Genomic DNA, 19,396 nt, shown 5'->3' with positions numbered 1-19,396 from the left:
TCATGAATCATAGATCACATGTGATTGTAATCCCAAATTCTTTCATGCGACACTGTGCATTCTTTCAATGGAGCTGAGCTGTTAAAGCGCCTTTGTCTATACCGATGCCTCTTTGTTTTCAAAACCCACTGTGGCCCTTCGGCGACGTCCTTCAAGACGTCTTGAAAAGAAAGATCCACGAGCCTGTCGAGGAACACTGAGACGTTCCCCTCTTATATCCGTTTCCTACAAAGTGACATGTGTACGCATGTAGTGGCACGTGTGTGCTTGTGTATGTGCATGTAGACATAAGGGTGTTTAATGGTGAAATCATTTCCATACCACAGGGCTTTTGGAGTACAGGGATTTGTAGTGATGCTGACATGAAACACCTCGCTGTGCATAACACACACACACACATTCAGCCCGGCTACATGTACATCCACATTGGAAGTGAGGGAATTGGGATCATTGTATGGGGGAGTATTTTCGTTTGCAGACTGTGATCTCTGAGCTTGTGCCGTGGGTGGTGACGCTTTGAGACTACATTTCCTACCAGTGCGTGGGAGGGGCACAGGGCAAGGGATGGATTGAGGAAAAAGAGAGCAGTGAGCGATAGAAATTACACAGTCCTCCGGTTCACAATGCAACTGTGTGGGCCCGCGTCTTTGTCTCCCTCGACACCGGGAACGCCACCTTTGGTCAAACATCGGCTGCCCCCACGTACCTTTAAAGCCGAGGCTTTCACACAGTCTGAAAGGGATGGGGGGAAAAAAATAGGTGAGAGGAAGAAAGTGAAATGATAAGTGAGTGAGAAAAAAGGAGCCAAGGAAGGAAGGCAATGTTCATCAATAAAGAACAGAGAGGTTTGCTTGCGGTGTGACCTTGTAGGTATAAAGTGATTTTGCTGCGGTTTGGTTTTCTGCAGCGGCTGCCACCTACAGTAGGAGAATCATTAAAGTGACTTTGCAGAAGGCTGGCAGCTCTCCCTGACACATATATCAAGAGCAGCGGTCTTATTAACATTAAAATAAAAAAGAAAGACAGAAAGCTTACCCTGCGTAGTCTCCCATTGATCCTCTCAGGTGCAATTAAAAACTAATTGGTGAGGCTGTTTTGATGGCATATTCCAAATGACTAGCAAATGTATGAAGCGGAAAATTATGAGGTGTTTAAAGAAAAGTTGTGTTGTTCTTTAATTAGCTGTCAGAGGAGGCTGTGTGATTTACTGTGAAATGTATGTGGAGGAATCTTGACGTCGATCATAAAAGCATCAATGCTTCCTCCTGTAACGTGGCTGTAAGCCTCAGCGAGGCTGCGATGCGTAGATGCTCGACACTTCAGACCATTATACAAAGCTGATATGATTTAATTCGCCGTCCTTTCAACACGGAAAAGGTTATGTGTGGCAGAAATAGGAGAACTCAAACTCAAGACACCCGTAAGTCCACTGAATACAAAATACAAAGTCCAAGCTCAACAGCTGGCAACGAAAACAGAAGGAGCAGAAGGGTCAAACAGAGAACAAGGAACTATAAAAATACAAAAACTGCAAACCAAGGAGGTGGTGGGATAACAGGCAGGAACACCAGGAACAGGAGGAACACCAGAGACTGATGAACAAAACAGACAAAACACCTGAAAAACACAGGCTTAAAGAGACAGGAACTCATTTACAACTGAATAACAGGTGAACAGGCAAAAAGGAGACAAAGGGAGGAAGTGAAAAGTCAAACAGGACACATGAGAGAATTTCAAAATAAAACAGGAAATAACTTAACCAGAAACTCATACCATGACAACAAAATGGACACTTGTAGTTCTGTCTTTTTTGTGTTAAATGGCTAAAGGCAAAGCTAATGAAGCATTACATGCTAACCACCTTCTAGAAAGAGGCAGTGTATTGCCATTACACCACAAAGAGTGCACTGAACTTAAAGCTTTGGCTGTAAGCAGACGACACAAGTCCAAGCAAAGATGACCTTGTTTTTATAAAATCAAATATAGCCGTGGCTAACTGTTAGCTAACAACTGTAGCTCACCAGTTAGCTAGCACATGTTTGTTGCTAGGTTACTGAGTCAACTAAAGAATCCCATGTTAATAATCACCAAATAATCTTGAGGTGAGAAAGTGAAACAGTATTAAAAGACTCTCATTCAGCTTTACAGCAGCATCAGTGTCCACAGACGTCTGTACTGTCGGCGTGACACTGATCTGCTCACAATGTCGTTAAAAACTCTTTTAATTACACTCGTACTGAGCTGTCAGCCATGCTTACAATCACGTCTGCATAGTATTTGGAGACCAACAACAAATAAACTAATGTGCACAGTTGGAAAAAGCAGCCATCAGCCTGTTCTCTGAAGTGTGTTGTTTAATTTAGTTCTTCCATCAGAGGTCATTTAAAGTAGACATGTTGGGTTTTCAGTCAGCTTGTATACAATTGAGACAAACGGCGGTCACAGCAGATACTGACCGGTTTTCTCAGGATGCTTATCTTTGTACCTCGTCCGTATTTCAGTGTCTCATAAATGTCGTTTTCCAAAATAAAGCTGCACATTTTAGAGTAGCTTTTTTTAGCGAGCGGTCCAAAGCACACCTGTGCACTCATCATGTCGTCTAACCAGCATCTTTACATGCCACACCTGCGAGGTGGATGGATCGATCTCTGCAGAGGAGAAACGCTCATTAACACGGATTTAAACAAATTTGTGAACGAATGTTGAGATAAATTAGCCTCTTTTTTTCTGTGCGAGGGAAAAGTCTTTTCTGGGAGCAGAAAAACAAAAGTGTCGCAATTTATATTCTGTAACCTGAAGAAGCCAGCGTGGGAGAGTGACACCATCATTGCATTATCCGCCGTGGAGGCAGGAGGATCAAAGGTTTCAGAGGAGCAAAGGTTTGGGAAAAGCTCTCGATAGCTACTCAAGTATCGTGTCTTTTCTTTATATTTCCACCCCCTTCTCATAAAGCAGTGAAGCATTTTCAGTTGCTCTGTGTCCTCAAATTACCCTAAACAGGGCAAAATCTTTTAGGCCTAATTAAATTGGTAGTATAATCATGTAAATAAGTAATTTTATATTTGCTGCCTGTCAGGAGAAAAAAGTTACTGTTATTACTATATGAGGAGCAAGCCAGTGACCACAGTTCAAGCCTGTGTTTTACGTTAGTAGGTGTGCCGCCAATTTCCTGCCATGGTTGTGGCGACCATAACAAGTGAATACATATAGAAGTTAGTTAGCTGCTTGGTGCGTTAATGCGATTTATGATGTGCTTCTAGCGGAGCTCCTTCTCGTTGCATTGGTATACTGCACGATCACGTTGCTACATGATTAGCGCGCCCTTTTATGGTGTGATGTGTAATATGACACACCTGTACAGGCGGCACTGGGGTTCTGAACATGATCTTTTTCTTATTCTAAACTTAGCTACAATAATTGACTTCTTTATAATCTGAGTGCTGAAACGTTGCGAGAAACTCAATTAAATGTTGCACATTGATTAGGGCATGTGTAAAGCGACCGCAGGAAGTGAGTCACCAAGATCACCCAATGGGGAGCTGGCTTGAGTCCTCAGCAGCGAGCCGGGTTTAAATCCAGCCCTTTGTTTCCTGCTTGGCCTCTCGCTGTCCCCCTTTTCCGGTCTCTCCATGATGTCCAATCAAATACTTCCATACAATCCTTGCCCATTATTTTGAAGTGACGTCCAACAGAAATAAAGTGGACACCCTGCTGACTCTACCTTTAAAAACTGGATGGTAACAAGAACAATGTGGACGTCATGAAACAATACGTCTGCATGTAATGACATAGGTATTTGAAAGGAAGACGGAAAACGAGCGGACCTCCTTACAGCTCTGACAAATTGCTGAAAAAAGCAGAGTTGGATTGTTAAACAGTAAAGCACCTTTCTGTTGAATTTAATTTCAAACGACAGCGGACGCCCACGTCATGTAGGAGCTAACGGCGCTCAGACAGCTCAGACACACCCTCTGCACAGAAAACAATGTGTGTGTGTGTGTGCTGTAAACTGGAATACGTGTTCGAAAAAAACCCCAAATGACAGGAAAAGTGAGGCGCTGAAATAAGAGCCTGTAAAATTAGAAGGAAAATGAAATGCATTTTTAATATACTGGAGGCACAGGCATGAATTGAATTGAATGCTGTTTTTACAGTCGGTGTAAATCATTTTACCCACCAATATAAATTCTTTATGTGTTCTATTATACTTCTATCCATCAGATAGCCCATCGCCAACATTCGTCCTCCTTCGGGTTTCAAGGTTTGTAAGATTGCGTCCGTACACTGACTGTACATCACGCCTGGTTTATAATATCAAACATCTCAAACTGACATTTTATGTTAACAGCTGAGGTCATATATCTGAATACGAGATACAAGACATTCAGATGTACTTTATCACAACTCCACGTATTTCATGTTACCATGCAAACAATCCAAACATCTCTCTAAGCGTTGTTTTAGCGAACCTCCTCCTAACTTGAGCTTTCATTTACCACAACGGTTTTCAGAGTCAGAAGTCGGGTCTTCATTTGTGGATCTTGGTGACAGAACTTCCGAACTTTACGAAGTTTCCTGGAGATGTCGCTGTGGAAAACGATTACGGATGATACTTCCACTGCTTGGGACATGTTTGTGACCAGACTGTCATATTGGTGGGTGGAGGAGATGGTGCTGGAGTTCCAGGGGAGCAGGCTGCCAGCGACCACTGTTCAAAACAGTGTTTCAACATTAGTGTGAAGTCGTCGGAGATTGTTGGTTCCATCTGCGACAGATGATTCACGTGAGGTATCATGGGAGCTAGGAATAAAGTGAATAGCGGTGCCTCTTTGTGCATCTTTTCACTGGATTCTCAACATATTGTTAGAATGATGTGAAGGATTTCATTTCAGGGTTGATCTCACCCTTTAAAAATCACTGCATGTCATTTCATAGTCATAAGACGTTATAATAGCAGCTCTTTTTCTTCCTAATAAGTATTGAAATGTGGTGAATTTAGACGGCAGCGTTCTCTTTTGTTTCGTCCTCATTTTCAGGCTGCTGAAAACACAAAACCCAGTATTTATGTATTACAGGCCTGTTACTATTTTGACTCTCAGTAAGACTTTGCCTCGGGGCCTCGAGTGAAAACTTCAACCAGGAAAAGCTCTTTTGAGGCAGTTTAAAGAAACCCAGCATCTGAAAGCAAATCAGTGTTTTATGACAAAGGAGCTGGAACATGAAATAAGACGATAGAAGAGTTGCTGTTCTGTTCTTTTCCAATACTAAAGATCAACCTTCGACCCGCTTAATTGTTTGATCTTCCTGTCTCAAGGTGGATGATGTAATATAATGCAACAGTGATGTCGTATACCACACTGGCTTTGTGTGACACGCTTAAGTTCACACTTCAATATTCACAAAATAGTTCTGCTAACCCAGTTTGGGTCATTCGTGAAGTAATGGTGCAATTTCTGGTGAGAACAAATGTGAAAATAATGATGTTCTGTTCTCACTGTCAGGAAATTATCAGTCACAATAATACAGTATGTGTATTGTTATTATTATGCATTTCATTATTTATCTTCATGTCCTTAATTTAGGCATGCAGAAGTGACGTGTTAGTTGAATGTTAATTAGTTGTCGGCTCTTGAGTGGAAACAAAAATCGACGCTTCAACACAAAAACAAACGATGTGTTCAAATCAGCTTGTTCTCCAGGGAACACGACAATATTTGACGCGTGTACAATCCCAGGATTTCATTTAATGGCCACAATTTATGGACAAAATGATGAATTAATTAAAATAAATGCTGAAGAGTGCTCAACTGCAGAAGGTTTGCAGTCCTTTAACATGTAAATGGCTGTATTTAAAACAACACTTACCGAGTTTCTTTTACCGCTCTGTAGCTCACGAGGTGATAGTCGGACAGTAAACAACAACAACCCAGCTTCTGTTAGCAGCAGTTAGCAGCACGTCACCAGGTGTGATGCCCCAACTGCGGTGCCCTTCCTTGAGAACAAGACCTTGGAACAGCAGCCAACAGCAGAATTTGGGCTCAGGTTTTAACATTGCTTGACATTCCCTCTCCAAATCTGAACTAGCTCAGGGCGAGCCCAGGGCTGAGAAGTGCCCTGGGTTAAGAAAATGCAGTATGAAAAGTCCTAATGTGACAGAAATAAGTCAGCAGATGCAACTTTTCTGGTTCTGTCCCATCTTGGAGAGGTTCTGGAAGGGTATCTCCTGCGAGGGCGGGGGGTTGGGGCTCATAAAGCCTCGACTTCCCTCCCGGCATGCGGCCTGATACTTTTGAGGTGGAAGGAAGCTGCCTCACATTCAGTGTCCCACTGGATCACAGATGTCATATTAGAACTGAAGCTTGAAAATATCAGATATATCGTATGTGGATCTTTCTTGACATTCTCTGACAAACCATCCACACATTTTGACACTCATCTATATGAGGTCTTGGACACTTTGGACATGGATGTGCTGCTTTTGCTTGACAACTCTAGAGCTTTAATTTCAAGTGACTGTCTTGTAATAACTGTGTTCGTTCCTCGTGCACACTTTGATGTATATTCTTCTATAGAGCGGAGCAGGTTTAACATTTCATAGTGACAGCAGGGGGTCGGGGATGCTCGTCATGGGGCGCTCGTGTTCTTTTCGCAAATGTATGTAAATTGTGAAATTCAATAAAAAGGACTGTAAAAAGAAAAAAGAAAAGAACTGAATTGTGTCTTTTTATAACCAGTATAGATTAGAGCTTCCAATAAACAGCAGGCAGCATGAAGAGCTCTCACTTGATGGGAAGGCCAGAGGGGAAGGAAGAAAACAAGAAATGACATCTGTGATGATGAAAAATGTTTATTTGCCTCTGTGGGAACACGATGTGAACCAGAAATAATTGATCTTCTGTGTTTTATGGATGAACAAGTGATGCAGTTCTCACAGATAAGCTGATTGTCATTAAGGTGGTGGTTTTGGAAGAAGGAAGAAGAAAAGTAAATGAGATTTTCATTAAGAAGAGGTAATGATGATGTGACATAAGTATCACAGAGACGGACAGTTTGATGAATCCATCCGTCATCTGGCAGAAGATGAAATGAAAACAGTCTGAGGTTTGACTAAAGGTGTAATACAGCGATATACGAGTTGAAAACATTACCTGAAATCATCTGCAGGTAATTTGACGCAGAACCGTTTTGACACAATAATGTCTATGTATAGTTTCGCAGATGTTAGCGTGCTAACCAGCTAGCTCATCTCGGTCCAAAGCTCCTGTGTTAGCGGTGTAAACATGAACACTTTCCTGTTGCTCCAAGCTCCCAGTCTGGACCAGCCATGCATGGCTAACTGAGCTAACTGAGCTAATGGCAGCAACAGTTAGCAGTTAGCAGTTAGCAGGTGAAATGTTGCCCGTTTGTTGTGATTATGAAGTTAACAGGTGGCCAGTTCTTACGTATGGCACCTTTAATCTTTATCTTTCACGATAGTCATGGGATGTTCATCACTGTCGTCATTTGGACACAAAAAGGCAGTTAAAAAAAACACATCACATCTTTGATAGAATGTGATGGATATATAATTCATGCTCATTAAGTTAACCGACATTCATTAGTCATAACCTGTTTGATAAGAAGTAAAGTAACAGATTGTATTCTACTTTTTTTCTTACTATCAACAAATCCCAATGAAAAGACCGTCAAAGATTTGATCTCAGTGACAAGAACTGTGTGTGCAGCCAGAGTCTGATACGTGACGTTCCTCCGTGCCGCAGAGCTTCACTCCGAAAACATTAAAAATACATCAATGAACTTCAGTTTCACACTGGGTGACATTTTCCTTCATTACCATTACTTTTATGTTTGAAATGACTAACTTGCAGCAAGAACTCCATAATTATCTGCTTCATCCCTTCTCTCCGTCTTGCTTCTGACTGCTTGGAGGTAAATGACGTAGGACTCTCCCACAACGACAAAGTGCAGACGCGGTGTACGCAAAATAATCCCTCTCAGTGATCACCTGAGGTGTGTGTTGGTGTCTGTTGACCCTGCACACTGCCTGGATTTACCCTTTTCTTTTGTCAGAAGTTTCAACATATCTGCTGTTTGTAGAAACGTACATTTATTCTGGAGCTCGTGTTTGGTCTTTCTGTGCTCAGACGCTTCAGGGCGACCAGCTATTGTGGAGACAGACGGACGATCGTTGAGTCTCATTCAAGGTTGTCGACTATCAACAGATACTGGGTTGGCGAGTGTCGCTGTTCAACAGCCCTGGAATGAAAGAAGAGTCATAATCCTTTCACCTCTGAATGGTGTTGCACAGTAATGTCTTTGAGTCATGTGTGTTTAAGAGGTAGATGTGATTTACCTACTCGTGGAGGATGATGTCGACTCTCTGTGTTCAGTCCATCCCCGTCTCTGTCTCTCCTCAAACACTGAGAATCTTAAAAAAAATATCCAGTTTTTAACACGACATGCATGGCTGGAAAACTAAGGGCTCCTTAAACGTACGCAGCGGTTTCTCACTCACAGATGCTGGAACACCTTCTCAAACCTTCTCGCCAAAACTTCCTCCACCACCTCCTTTACCTCCCGATTTGGAGAGTCAGTATGCAACCTGTCGCCTGGAGGAATTCAATTAAAATCCAAAGAGGTGAGGAAAAACTTCACTGAACCTCATAATGTCTCACTTGCATTATGATTCAGTGCATCGGAGGAGCCGTATTTCAACATTATTGTCAGTTTTCACATTGAACTGAAGGGATCTGAAGTCATTCATAAATAATTGCTCTTTACTCATTTCTAATAAAATAAGAGCTGTCTTTTCAAATAAAAAATATCACACAGAGCTTTTTCTTTAACTCAGCCAGCTTGAAAATAAACAGCCTCAACAGTCAGTCAGTCTTTCTTTCACTCTCGCGTCACTTTCTCTTGTTGAGTGAGTGAACGGCGCTCCAGCTTCACCTCCACGCCTCGTCTGGTGCTGAACTTTTAGTGCCGACTGTTTCTCTTTTTGTAACGCACGCCATGTGGGATATTTATTTTTTAACTTGCTTCTCGGCCTGTCAGTGACCTCTGGTGTAGCCTCTGGCACGTACAGTTGTGAACGTTTTCAGTGATTTGCAGAAATGTTAATTGCCGACATTTTATCCCGAGTGCCGCGCTGCAGGAATGAGTCAGTGTGGCTTAGAAGAAAAACACTCGCGGATCAAGAATCATGAATCGAACACGCTCGTAGTTAAACTGTCTGTGTTTGAAATAGAATTAAGCAAACAAATAAAAAAAGCTGTCTTCATTATGAACATTAGTACTGAACATTATGTGATAACAGGTGTTGATCTTTGCTTCCAGTCAATTTTAATCACACAGCAAGCTGCGAAACAGCTTTACCACCATCACTTTTAACCATTTTACCACTGATTTACATCTGTCACCACCTCGTCATTTATATTATTTTCTTCTAAATCAAGTATGTAACAGACGGCTCAGGAAACCATCTGTTACTCAGCTTTCATCTGCATTGACAGATTGTTTGCATCGAATTAAGACGCCTTCTTTACATTTCACATCCGAGTCTTTCTTTAATTTTTGGATCTGAAGGTGTGTTTGATCGTTTACACATCAGATCCTCTCAATGGAGCTGATGAATAACACAGTTCATCATTAACTCAGTTAAAGGTTTGTGCATTTTTAATTACAGTGATGCTGCAGCATTTTGCTGGCGTGTGTTGTGTGATGCGGTGGACACAAACCGCCTGCTCCGTCTCCACCCTTCTGACTCAAAAGAGGCTGAAGGCTGAAAGAGTTCATCGAGAGGTGAAGCCGACGAGGAAATGACTCCCTCCACCCACCAGCTATGACCAAACCCTGCTGTTTTTCACTGAATGAAGCCCCCAGTCGCTCAATCATGGGCAGTCTGCAGAGAGTGGTTTGGAAGCTTTTTGTAGAGAGAGGGAGAGAGAGAGAGACAGTTTTGGACATGAGACGGCTTTCAGCAATGCGGAGGCGATAACTGCAGTGGAAAGAGGAGCGCTGACTAATGGCGGTCTGCGTCAACCCCCCAGACGAGGTCACGCCGATCATTTTTTGAGAGACAGAAGTCGAGACGAGGACAAAAGGCCTCTGTGGGCCTTACAGCTAGAGATCTGCTGTGATTACAGACTCTCTCGCAGGTTTTTAATACGCTTCATTTTGCCCTTGCTCATTTGAATTTTTTTCTAATTTTCTCCGTGCCGTCCCTCACAGTCTCGCCCTCCCCTCTCTCTCTATCCCCGTCTGGCCCCAGGGACGGCCAACATCATCAACATCCAATAAAAGATAATTCCTATCTCTGAAAAGGTCCAGATGAAGACCCGAGGTTCAGCGCGCTCCTTTTAGAAGCTAATTAAATGGAATCTGTAACGGCCTTATTCAAACGTGTCCTTAAATCACTGAACTCGCCGGTGTCTTTTTAAAATCTCCTCCGACACTTTTATACCAACCTGTCCTTAAGAAATGGTAAAATTATAGTTTATTTAACTTTAGTTAGTAGTTAAATCACCAGGTGAAAAAGACACGATCTTACAGCTCAGACTGACGTGTGGTCAGGTGTGTTGATGGCAGATTGCTTTCTACAGGCGGGAGGAAGCGACTGCGTCACAGATTAACAAAAAGCTGGTCTGAAGTCCAGTGTTGCATTTTTCCTGATATTAATTCAGGTAGTCAGATCCAACAACACGGACGGGTGCATACTCACTGTATGATCAGAAAGGCTGCTTAACATAACATCACTAACAAATACCACAATAACAAATTAAATGAAAGCTGTAGTTTTCAACTGGACAGGAGAGAGGGAAGTCTTAAGAGTTAAACTTTTAGTTTCTGAAGTAAAAACATTCAGACAGAATCTCAGGTTTTAGCAGGATGACAGCTGCTTCACACAAGAATTAGATTCTGACTGACAAGATCTGCAAGTTGGGAGTTTTAAATAATTGATGAAGTTTATACTCTGAAAATGTTGAGGGAGAGAGACACATATTGTCTCTGCTGCTGCCGGAGGATTGCTGCAGGTAACGTCGTTCATTTTTTACCTCATTAAAGACGTATTTCATGCACCTGCATCCCTCCCGCTGCTGATGCCTCAGATCTGCACATCGCTAGTACACACCTCCTCCTCCTCCTCCTCCTCCTCCTCCTGCTCCTCCTCCTTTATTAAATATCTCTATTTTTTCTCATATGCTGTCAAATGAGTTGTTGATAGGACAGATGATCGTGAAACGGCGGAGGCAGAGGAAGCACGTCTCTGTCAGTCAGAGAAGACAAGAGTTTAATATCAACGCTCCGGGTCCTGACGCACATGGATCCTACAGGGAACCGAAGACGACACTCGATTGGACGATTGGTTTAATTTGTGTTTATGTTGTTGTGTTGTTGTCCAGATTATCTACTTATCTGGTTGAACACACCCTAAACATGCCATAGCCTTTAGACAATATGGCATGGATCTTTCAAATAGAGCCTGAGATGTCTTCCATGCACGATAACCTTTAAAAATACTGAGTGAAAGGAAAAAAAACAAAAAACAAATAAGATGTGTTATTTTTTTAATGCTAGTTATCATGAAGTGTTCCCAAAATCTGATCTCCATTTGACTTTTTACTATGATTATCAACAGTAGTAGTTTTCAATGCATGAACAGAGTATTTTGCAGTTTGAATAAAAGTTCAGCAAAAGGACACAAAAAGATATGTTTAATAGAAAAGAAAAAAACTACTTGAAATTGAATGTCAAGTTGCCCCCTAAAAGAACTACGTGACCTTCCTGCAGAAGCAACTTCATCACCGGGTCGTCCAGACAACGAGGACGTCATGACAAAAGAAAAAAAAAACCAAGCTGCTCGGTGAAGGTGAGTTTGCTCTTTTATTACCTGTATGGATTAGAGCTTCCAATAAACGCCATGCAGCGGGAGGCAGTTTTTCACTGGACGGGAGGAAGACCGGAGGGCCAAGAACTGTAACAAAATGAAAAATAAGAAAAGACGTCTGTGATGAGATTGTTCTGTGAAATGTTTTATGTACCGCTCTGTATGAATGTGAGACAATTGATTTTCCTGTGTTTTGTGGAAGTGCTGTGATATTAACTGAAAATTCAATCATAAAAGCTGCGTCTGACTGAGAGATGTAGATGTGAAGCTCATTTTCCTCAGATGACGTGTCGCAAGCATCACAGATTCACAGATCTGTTTTAACTGTATCGGGCATTTAACAGAAAAGAAAGTGAGGAATTGTTAATATTCTTCATCTTATGTGACAGTAATCTGAATATTTGTCAGATGACATGTGAGAGTAAAGACCATGTATTAGTCTTAATGGTGAATGATACGAGGCAACACTGCCAGGTAGATGTCCAGTAAGAAGAAGACGGAGGATGAAAGGACTGGGAGAAATCGCCGGTCGGGAGCACAGAGTAAAAAAAAAAAAATGATTTTGCAGGTGAGAATATTTGTTGGATCTGGATCATTGTGATGAGACAAAAGAGACAATCTGAAGAAGTTTTATTGAATTGTGGTTCAGTAACTAACAGTGGGAGAGAACACACGACTCTCAGTCATGATCCTGATTTTTGTTGTCCTGTTATTTCCTGTTTTATTTTGAAATTGTGCCCTCATGTGTCACTTTTCAGTCCCTCCCTCTGTGTGATTTCCCTCCTTCCAGTGTTTCCTGTTTCCTTCCCTCACCTGTTGTTTTCCCCTCCTCTCTCCACCTGCAGCTCATCCCCTCATCAGTGTGTATATAATCTTTGTGCTCTCCTCTTGTCTTCGTCAGATCGTTCCTGTTTCCCACTGTTACTGTCATGGTGTGTGTTTGTTTTATGCTCCTTGTGTTTTTTGATTTGTACTTTGCTTTTGTTTGCAGCTCTTCTGTTGCTACTTTGTGTTTTTGCCTTTGTGACTCATTTCATGGTTTCCTGATTCTTGTATTTTTTTTTTGTATCATTCAGGTTTTGCTCGCCTCATCTGCCTCCCGAGTGTTTCTGCGTCTGGGTCCTACCCGCCTCTCGTAATTATAAAAATCTCCCTTTTATGCTACTTGAAACTGCATTTTTTTCACTCAACAACATGCATTTAACAGCTTATCTTACAGATGAAACATATGAAGCTTCTACAGAATTATTGTTTTACTAGTTATTATTTTGCCGATGACATTCACACATTTTAATTTTTAGAATGGAGTTTATTTTCCTACTGTGGATGAAGGACGTGAGCTCGTTTTTCCACCACTCGGTTTGATAAAACAACATTTCTGATAATTGATTCTTTGTCTCACGTTGAAAACAGACGTAATTTATTTGGGATTCAGACAAAACAAATGAAGCTGAAGACGTCTTGTTGGTGTTTTTGGGCAAATATGATTTTTCTCTCTCGTGTTTTCATGTATTCTGCAGAGAAAACACTGAATTGATGAGTCAAGAAAACAAAACAATAAATCACAGAATGAAAAGAAGCGTCAGCTGAAGCACTAATCATCTCTGTCGTCTGCAGCCGAGCAACGTTCCACCGTTGTCCATCTGTTATTTCTTTTTAATCTATTAGTCGGACTTCTGGTTGTCAATAATAGAAGAAATAGATGTAATATATTTACATGAGTAAAGACAAGGAGGGCAGTCGTTGCAATAAGTGTGCAAAAGTTGGCAACACAGTTTATTAACTAACTACAGATTAATTTACCGTCTATGTAACAGAAGTGCGTTGAATACAGTCTCTGTATGAGTGTAGATCATCTCCGCTGCAGCTCCTAGTGTGTCGCTGATTCCTCTCGCAGCTCTCGACTCCATAAATCTGAATGTTGGAACTAAAATGTCCTCCAGAAGCCAACTAGCGCAACAGGACACCATTAGTCCTTTTGTATGCTTTCTTTAGTGTAGTATCCCTGGCAACTGCAGTACCTGCGAGACACTGATTAAAGTTCTTTTCCACGCTGCCAAGCCTATGAGAGCTCACCATTAACACTCCATAGGCCTGTATTGTCAGGACACTAATGAAGCCACTGTGTTCTTTTTAAAGTGTCATTCTGGATTACGGCCACAGTTTGAGAGTGAGGATGGATCTGTATAAGTGTCTCCGCGAGACCTAACAGCATGCGTCCCCTGCGCTCTGGCCCCCGCCTCCCCCTCGACGCTCCGGGTAACTCGCCGTGGGTACATGTGGGGGCCTCGGCGCCTGCGCTGCCCAGGATCCCCGCCGTCACCTCGCCGGGCGACTGACACCGGAGTAATTTCATCTGACAGGTGACTTAACGAAGCTTTGGTCCGTGGCAGGCAGCAGACCAAAAGGCTGGAGGATATATGTTGGGCCTGTCAGACTTGTTTTCAGCTGGGAGCTACGTGTCCTGTCAATATTTAGATTTGCTGCCGGTTTCTGATAGCCCGCGTTATCAGAGCAAAGAGAATGAGATATTGCGTGCTGCGCCTTACTGTCTGTTTAATCCACAGGGGAATTATTCAAACACCAGCCCGGTGTCAGACATCGAGGAACACGGTGTGATGAATAAAGGCTTCGTACTGTGTTTACCTTTTTCACAATTCTCCTTCAGAAACACGAAGTCCTATAACTCTCCCACTCGAGACATAAGTAACGTCACACTGAAGCCTCGGCGCTCCAAAACGGAGCAGACAGGCCAAATGAGATGCTATGGGTGCTGTTCATGACAGCAGACAGGGGTCACGGACGGCCAGCTGCTCAGCCACTAAATGTCTGACACATTTATTGGACATGAAAAATGAAAATATCGATGGATTTAACTCCAGGGTCAGAGTTATCAGAAGAGACGGCTGAGACACCGCAGAACGGAGAAGGAGCCGCCGCCGCGATCACACACGGCCCACATAATCATAAGCGATGCTGTCACCATCTCATTAGACAAGCAACAGGTGTACGCAATCAAACGGCAGGTGTTGGTAATTATATGACAGCAACACGGCCAATGAGCACTGTTTGTGGCAATGTTCCATATTGGCAGGAAATGCATGAAGTGTCATGAAATGTAATGAATACAAACTCATCTCCCCGACGAGTTTATTTCCACAAAGCAGCAGCAGGCATCAGCTGTCAGAGTCGGGTCAGTCGAGGATGAGGCGCTTCGCTCTTTCATACCTGAAAATCGTGTTTCTGAAGGTCAAGGACGCGCTGTTTCCTGTGCCGCGTCTTTATTCGTCTGTAACTGGAGGTAATTTTTTATCAGAAAAGTGCGTGAATCTAGATTTCAATGACATTCGATGGAAAGTGAAAAAAAGAAAACCTTGAGTCGGGGAAACAAGTGGAGAGTCTGAGCTGATTCAGTCACGGAGGTTTTAAAGGATTCTTTAGTGTTTTTGCCATTTTTTTAAATTTAAGATGAATAAACTTAACTTGAATGATTTCACCGTTAACAAATACTGCTTTAAGAACCACTGATTAAGCAGTTGTTAATTGTAAAGTTGCGACAGATTGGCTAGTAAACTGTATATAACACATTTCATTGTTTATTAATTATGAATTAACTAATAAATTACCGATTATTAAAGAAAGTTATTATTGAGCGTCATCCACAATTCAAAGTATCCATTTGTTTATAAATCAATCTGTACTAAAAACAATTATTAATCATCAACATAGCAAATCATTGACATCCATGAAGTCTTTTATAAAGTTAAAAAATGGTGCAATGTGCTTTTTTCTGTCGACTGCAGGATGTAAATATCGTGCAGACGTCTGTTCGCTGAGCAGCGTCTGCCTAACGAAGTGCCTTCACGAGTGTTTCTGAGCAGTTCATCCTTTTTCTCAGAGATGATCCCTCGGCCAAGTCGAGAACTGGAGACGGAGCCGCCGAGAGACCGATCTCTACGACTTACTGTGAGAAATGCAACCACAACAGTTCTTATCCTGTGAAGCCTGGACAGAATCCCCCAATCTTCTTCTTTTTTTTTTTTAATTAAGAAAAAAAAAAGTATGGGTGATTTCCACAAATACACCACGGGACTGTACACAATCTGTACTTGTTATTACAGGACAATCAATGTTTTACAACAAGGGAGGGCGACTGTATATCAGCTGCAGGGATTAGAGGCTCCTATGGAGCCGATACCGCTCGGAGGAATCACAGAGGCCACAGGCTCAGGAGAGGAGGAGGGACAGACCTGCGCCTGGGTACAAATCAATACCCAGCATGCAGTGATAAATCCTCCCAGCTCCGATGACCGACCGGCCCTCACACCCTCGCACACAAAACAATCTCGGTCCCCCATGTCAAAACAGCCAAAAGCTATCACTGCCATGGATCACAGGCACGCCGATGTGTCAGCTGAAAGTCAGCTTAGAGCCGAGCTGAAAGAGATCGCTGGTCCTCGGCTTCGGTGGACTCTACTATGTTTAGAAGGTATTTATGGAACGGAGAGTTTAGCTTCAGGTTCACAGACAGTTTAAGCTCAGGTATCCATTTTTAGGAGGGAACTTTGTCCTGGACTCGAACTTTTCATGCAGATTTTTATGAATCATCCATCACATAGTCACTTCAGACAGAGTGCATGCTAACGTTGTAAGCTAAGCAACTACAGTGAAGATTTCAACCGTCAAAAGAGTTTCAACAACGTCCTTTCAAATGATTGTGGAATTTATTCCTTTAGGATGATGCTGCGATGTTGTTCTGCACTGCTGTTTGTGGACTACGAAACTTTCAATCCGCATGAACGCGAGCAAATGCTGAACTTTGTGTGGACCTTCCCCTTTAAAGATAAATAAACAGATGTGTTTTTTTTAAGCTGCATAGATTTTTGAAACCAGAGACATCTGATACTTCTGACCGCGTCGTAGCTATTTATAACCCACTGAAGCTTGACTCGGTGTCACTGACTCGCGACGCTGATGGGTTGATCTGTCCAAACACATCGAGTAAAGCCAACTTTAAACCAAACCACAAACATGTTTATAAAGATAAGAATCAGACAAATATGACTCAACATGTCGCCCTGTCTGCATGCATCACTGATCGGTCTGTGACGGTAAGACTACGACACAAAAGACGCCATTACACGGCCGAGCAGCTCCACTATTGTCGGCATCGGGCCACTTGACTCAGACATGTTGATGTATGAAGGGTGTCGTCATTCAAACAGCGTGTGGGCTTTGGTGCAAGGCCACAGCACAGGTTGCTATGTGAAAAAAATCAATAGGAGGCCAGCACTGTGAAAGGATCATGTCTGCTGCAGAGGGACGCACCAGGAAGCCACAACATTTTGTTTATTCCACCTCGCATATTGGGAGGTAACTAACACCATAAACTACCGTGAAATATAAGGTTATTTTCTCTTATATATGCAACAGCTCTCAATCATAAATCTGACGCACTATCAAAACAAATTGAACCTGGTTTACTGCATCCGACCGCCGGTGAGCAGGAGTAGCGAGCTGAGAGGGGAAGGCTGCAGTGTTTTCAGGGATGATATACTGTTCTACATTCACACAGCTGATGCATTTTTTATGTCCAAAAAAAAAAAAGAAAAAACAGGGAGGCTTTCTCACCTTCAATTTTAAAAGTGTTTACTCAGCAGTGGACCTGAGAGCTGATAAAATAAGTTAGAGCACCTGAATTAAAAATGATTCTTCACCAGAGAAACTGTCCCCTCCAAAAAAAACGCTCCCCTGCGGCGTCTCCTTCCTTGGTGATAATGCGATTGGAAAAAAGGTCCTGGCTCACCAATAAAAGCCAACCCCAGTGCAGTCCCTCTCTCCTCTCCTCTCCTCTCTCTGTCTGCATCCCTGTTATGTAGTTTGGCTCTTCTATCTCCTTTTTATGACTTCAGTGATCTGCATTTTGTACGTGCCATAAATACGGGCAGCCCCGAGGGGTAGAAACAGAACATTATTGGGCAAACTGCGCCACCGAAAAGAGAAGAGACGACCACATTTCACAAACACATTAAAGGAAACTGAACTTAGAACAAAAGAGGAGAGACGTGCAAATGTGAAAAAAAAAAAAAAATACGCCTACACGCACATCTTAAGCTTACTTGTTAGCATATTAGCCTATATTTTGGTTATATGGTCCATAAAAAAATGTGTAAATAAAGGACAAAAAAAAAACAAAAACATTTTACAGTGGTTGATGTGCCGGAATGTTTCTTTTCCAGGATCGACTCCAACTTTTGTAGGTATGAGAGGTTTTGTCACCGTTGCACCTCAGGCAAGATGGTTCTCTGCAACATTCTGGAAATATTTCACTGAAAAGAAAACGCTTCAACATGCACATTTACTTCAAGGCGTACGTTTTCAAGACATAGCATTATCCCGACCTGCCGAGTTCTGTTTGTAGTTAGCACGTGATGTTACATTACATCTGTCAAATTGTCACAGAAACCCTGGATTTGTGTTTTTGACAGTAGTTTAGCACTCAGAGAAAATGAGTGTGCATTTCTACGTAACGTTGCTTTAAGTTAGCCGGTGTCTGGCGGCAGAGCGTTGTGTTTGAGGGACAGACGTGGCTAAGTTAGCTTAAATGAGCACCAAAAAACAAAAAAAAAACAGTGTAAACAGCTCAGTGGGTCTGCCAGCCAACTGTGGACACAGCTAGGCTAGCAGTTTCTCTTGTTCATAGTCATGCTAAGCTAAGCTAAGTTAAGCTGTGCAGCATCTGACTGTAGATTCAAACTCACAGCAGACGTGAGCAAGAAAGCAAATAGGCACTTTTCAATAAATGTCGTACTTGTGCATTGAAGATGTGTCACCGTGTGTTCGAAACTGTTGTCAGCCTTGTTGAATTGTTATTGTGCTTCCAGTTCTGTTGATGTATTTTCTCTCTTTTGTCGATCTTTTTCCATCCACTGATGTTTTGCCCCTCGCGGCCTCCATAAACCAGCCGTACAACAGGTAACCTGCTTTAAGCCTTTAGGCTCCTCAGTGGAGTATATGTGATTTCACAGACATACTGTGGGGAAGATAAACTGTACATAGTGTAACATTTATTTCTCCTCATTCACTTCTAGTGCAGCTTACAGCTCCATCCAACCCGGAGCGGATATTACAAGTCGGAGATTTATTTCGACCTGGACACTAAAGGAATCCAAACTTCTCATTGAGCTGACACTTTGAAATTTTCAGCAGATAAAGAACAAGTAAAGCACAAAAATCCAATTTTTGCTGTCACTTTTTGGCACCTAATGAAAACGGCATTCGCAGGTTGAGGAGTAATGCGCTCCTGTTGGAACATGTCCCCGAGCTGCCTGCCCCGGGTCAACGTGGTGCCTTTGGGGAATTTCACAGTGAGCAAGATGGAGCACATGTTGGGCCTGGGCGTGTGCTGGCCTCAGGAAAGCTAGCTTCACTTCTGTGAATTATTTACAATGATGTATAGGCCCCGCTGCTGGGAAGCCATTCTGTTTTTGGCTACAACCTCATATCTGT

At 42.4% G+C, this 19,396-nt stretch overlaps 2 long non-coding RNA genes across 4 annotated transcripts; one reads left to right on the top strand and one right to left on the bottom strand.

Moving 5' to 3' along the window:
- Positions 1 to 6,831: 6,831 nt before the first annotated feature.
- On the bottom strand, positions 6,832 to 11,141 carry LOC119012622. The gene is made up of 4 exons (XR_005072535.1): positions 11,080 to 11,141; positions 8,516 to 9,922; positions 8,354 to 8,428; positions 6,832 to 8,256 (listed from the first exon to the last, which is right to left on the bottom strand). It is a non-coding gene; the product is annotated as an uncharacterized LOC119012622 (long non-coding RNA).
- Positions 11,142 to 12,688: 1,547 nt separating this feature from the next.
- On the top strand, positions 12,689 to 19,119 carry LOC119011984. 3 transcript variants are annotated; one of them, XR_005072321.1, is made up of 6 exons: positions 12,689 to 12,819; positions 12,964 to 13,022; positions 14,027 to 15,188; positions 15,691 to 16,998; positions 18,852 to 18,862; positions 18,979 to 19,119. It is a non-coding gene; the product is annotated as an uncharacterized LOC119011984 (long non-coding RNA). The 3 variants fall into 3 exon arrangements; XR_005072322.1 differs by lacking the exons at positions 18,852 to 18,862; positions 18,979 to 19,119 and having other exon boundaries at positions 15,786 to 18,710; XR_005072320.1 differs by lacking the exons at positions 18,852 to 18,862; positions 18,979 to 19,119 and having other exon boundaries at positions 15,691 to 18,710.
- Positions 19,120 to 19,396: the final 277 nt, after the last annotated feature.

This window comes from Acanthopagrus latus, chromosome 22 (assembly GCF_904848185.1).
Source record: "Acanthopagrus latus isolate v.2019 chromosome 22, fAcaLat1.1, whole genome shotgun sequence".
NCBI classification, from domain to species: Eukaryota; Metazoa; Chordata; class Actinopteri; order Spariformes; family Sparidae; genus Acanthopagrus; species Acanthopagrus latus.
This window is presented reverse-complemented; position numbering and strand designations above follow the sequence as displayed.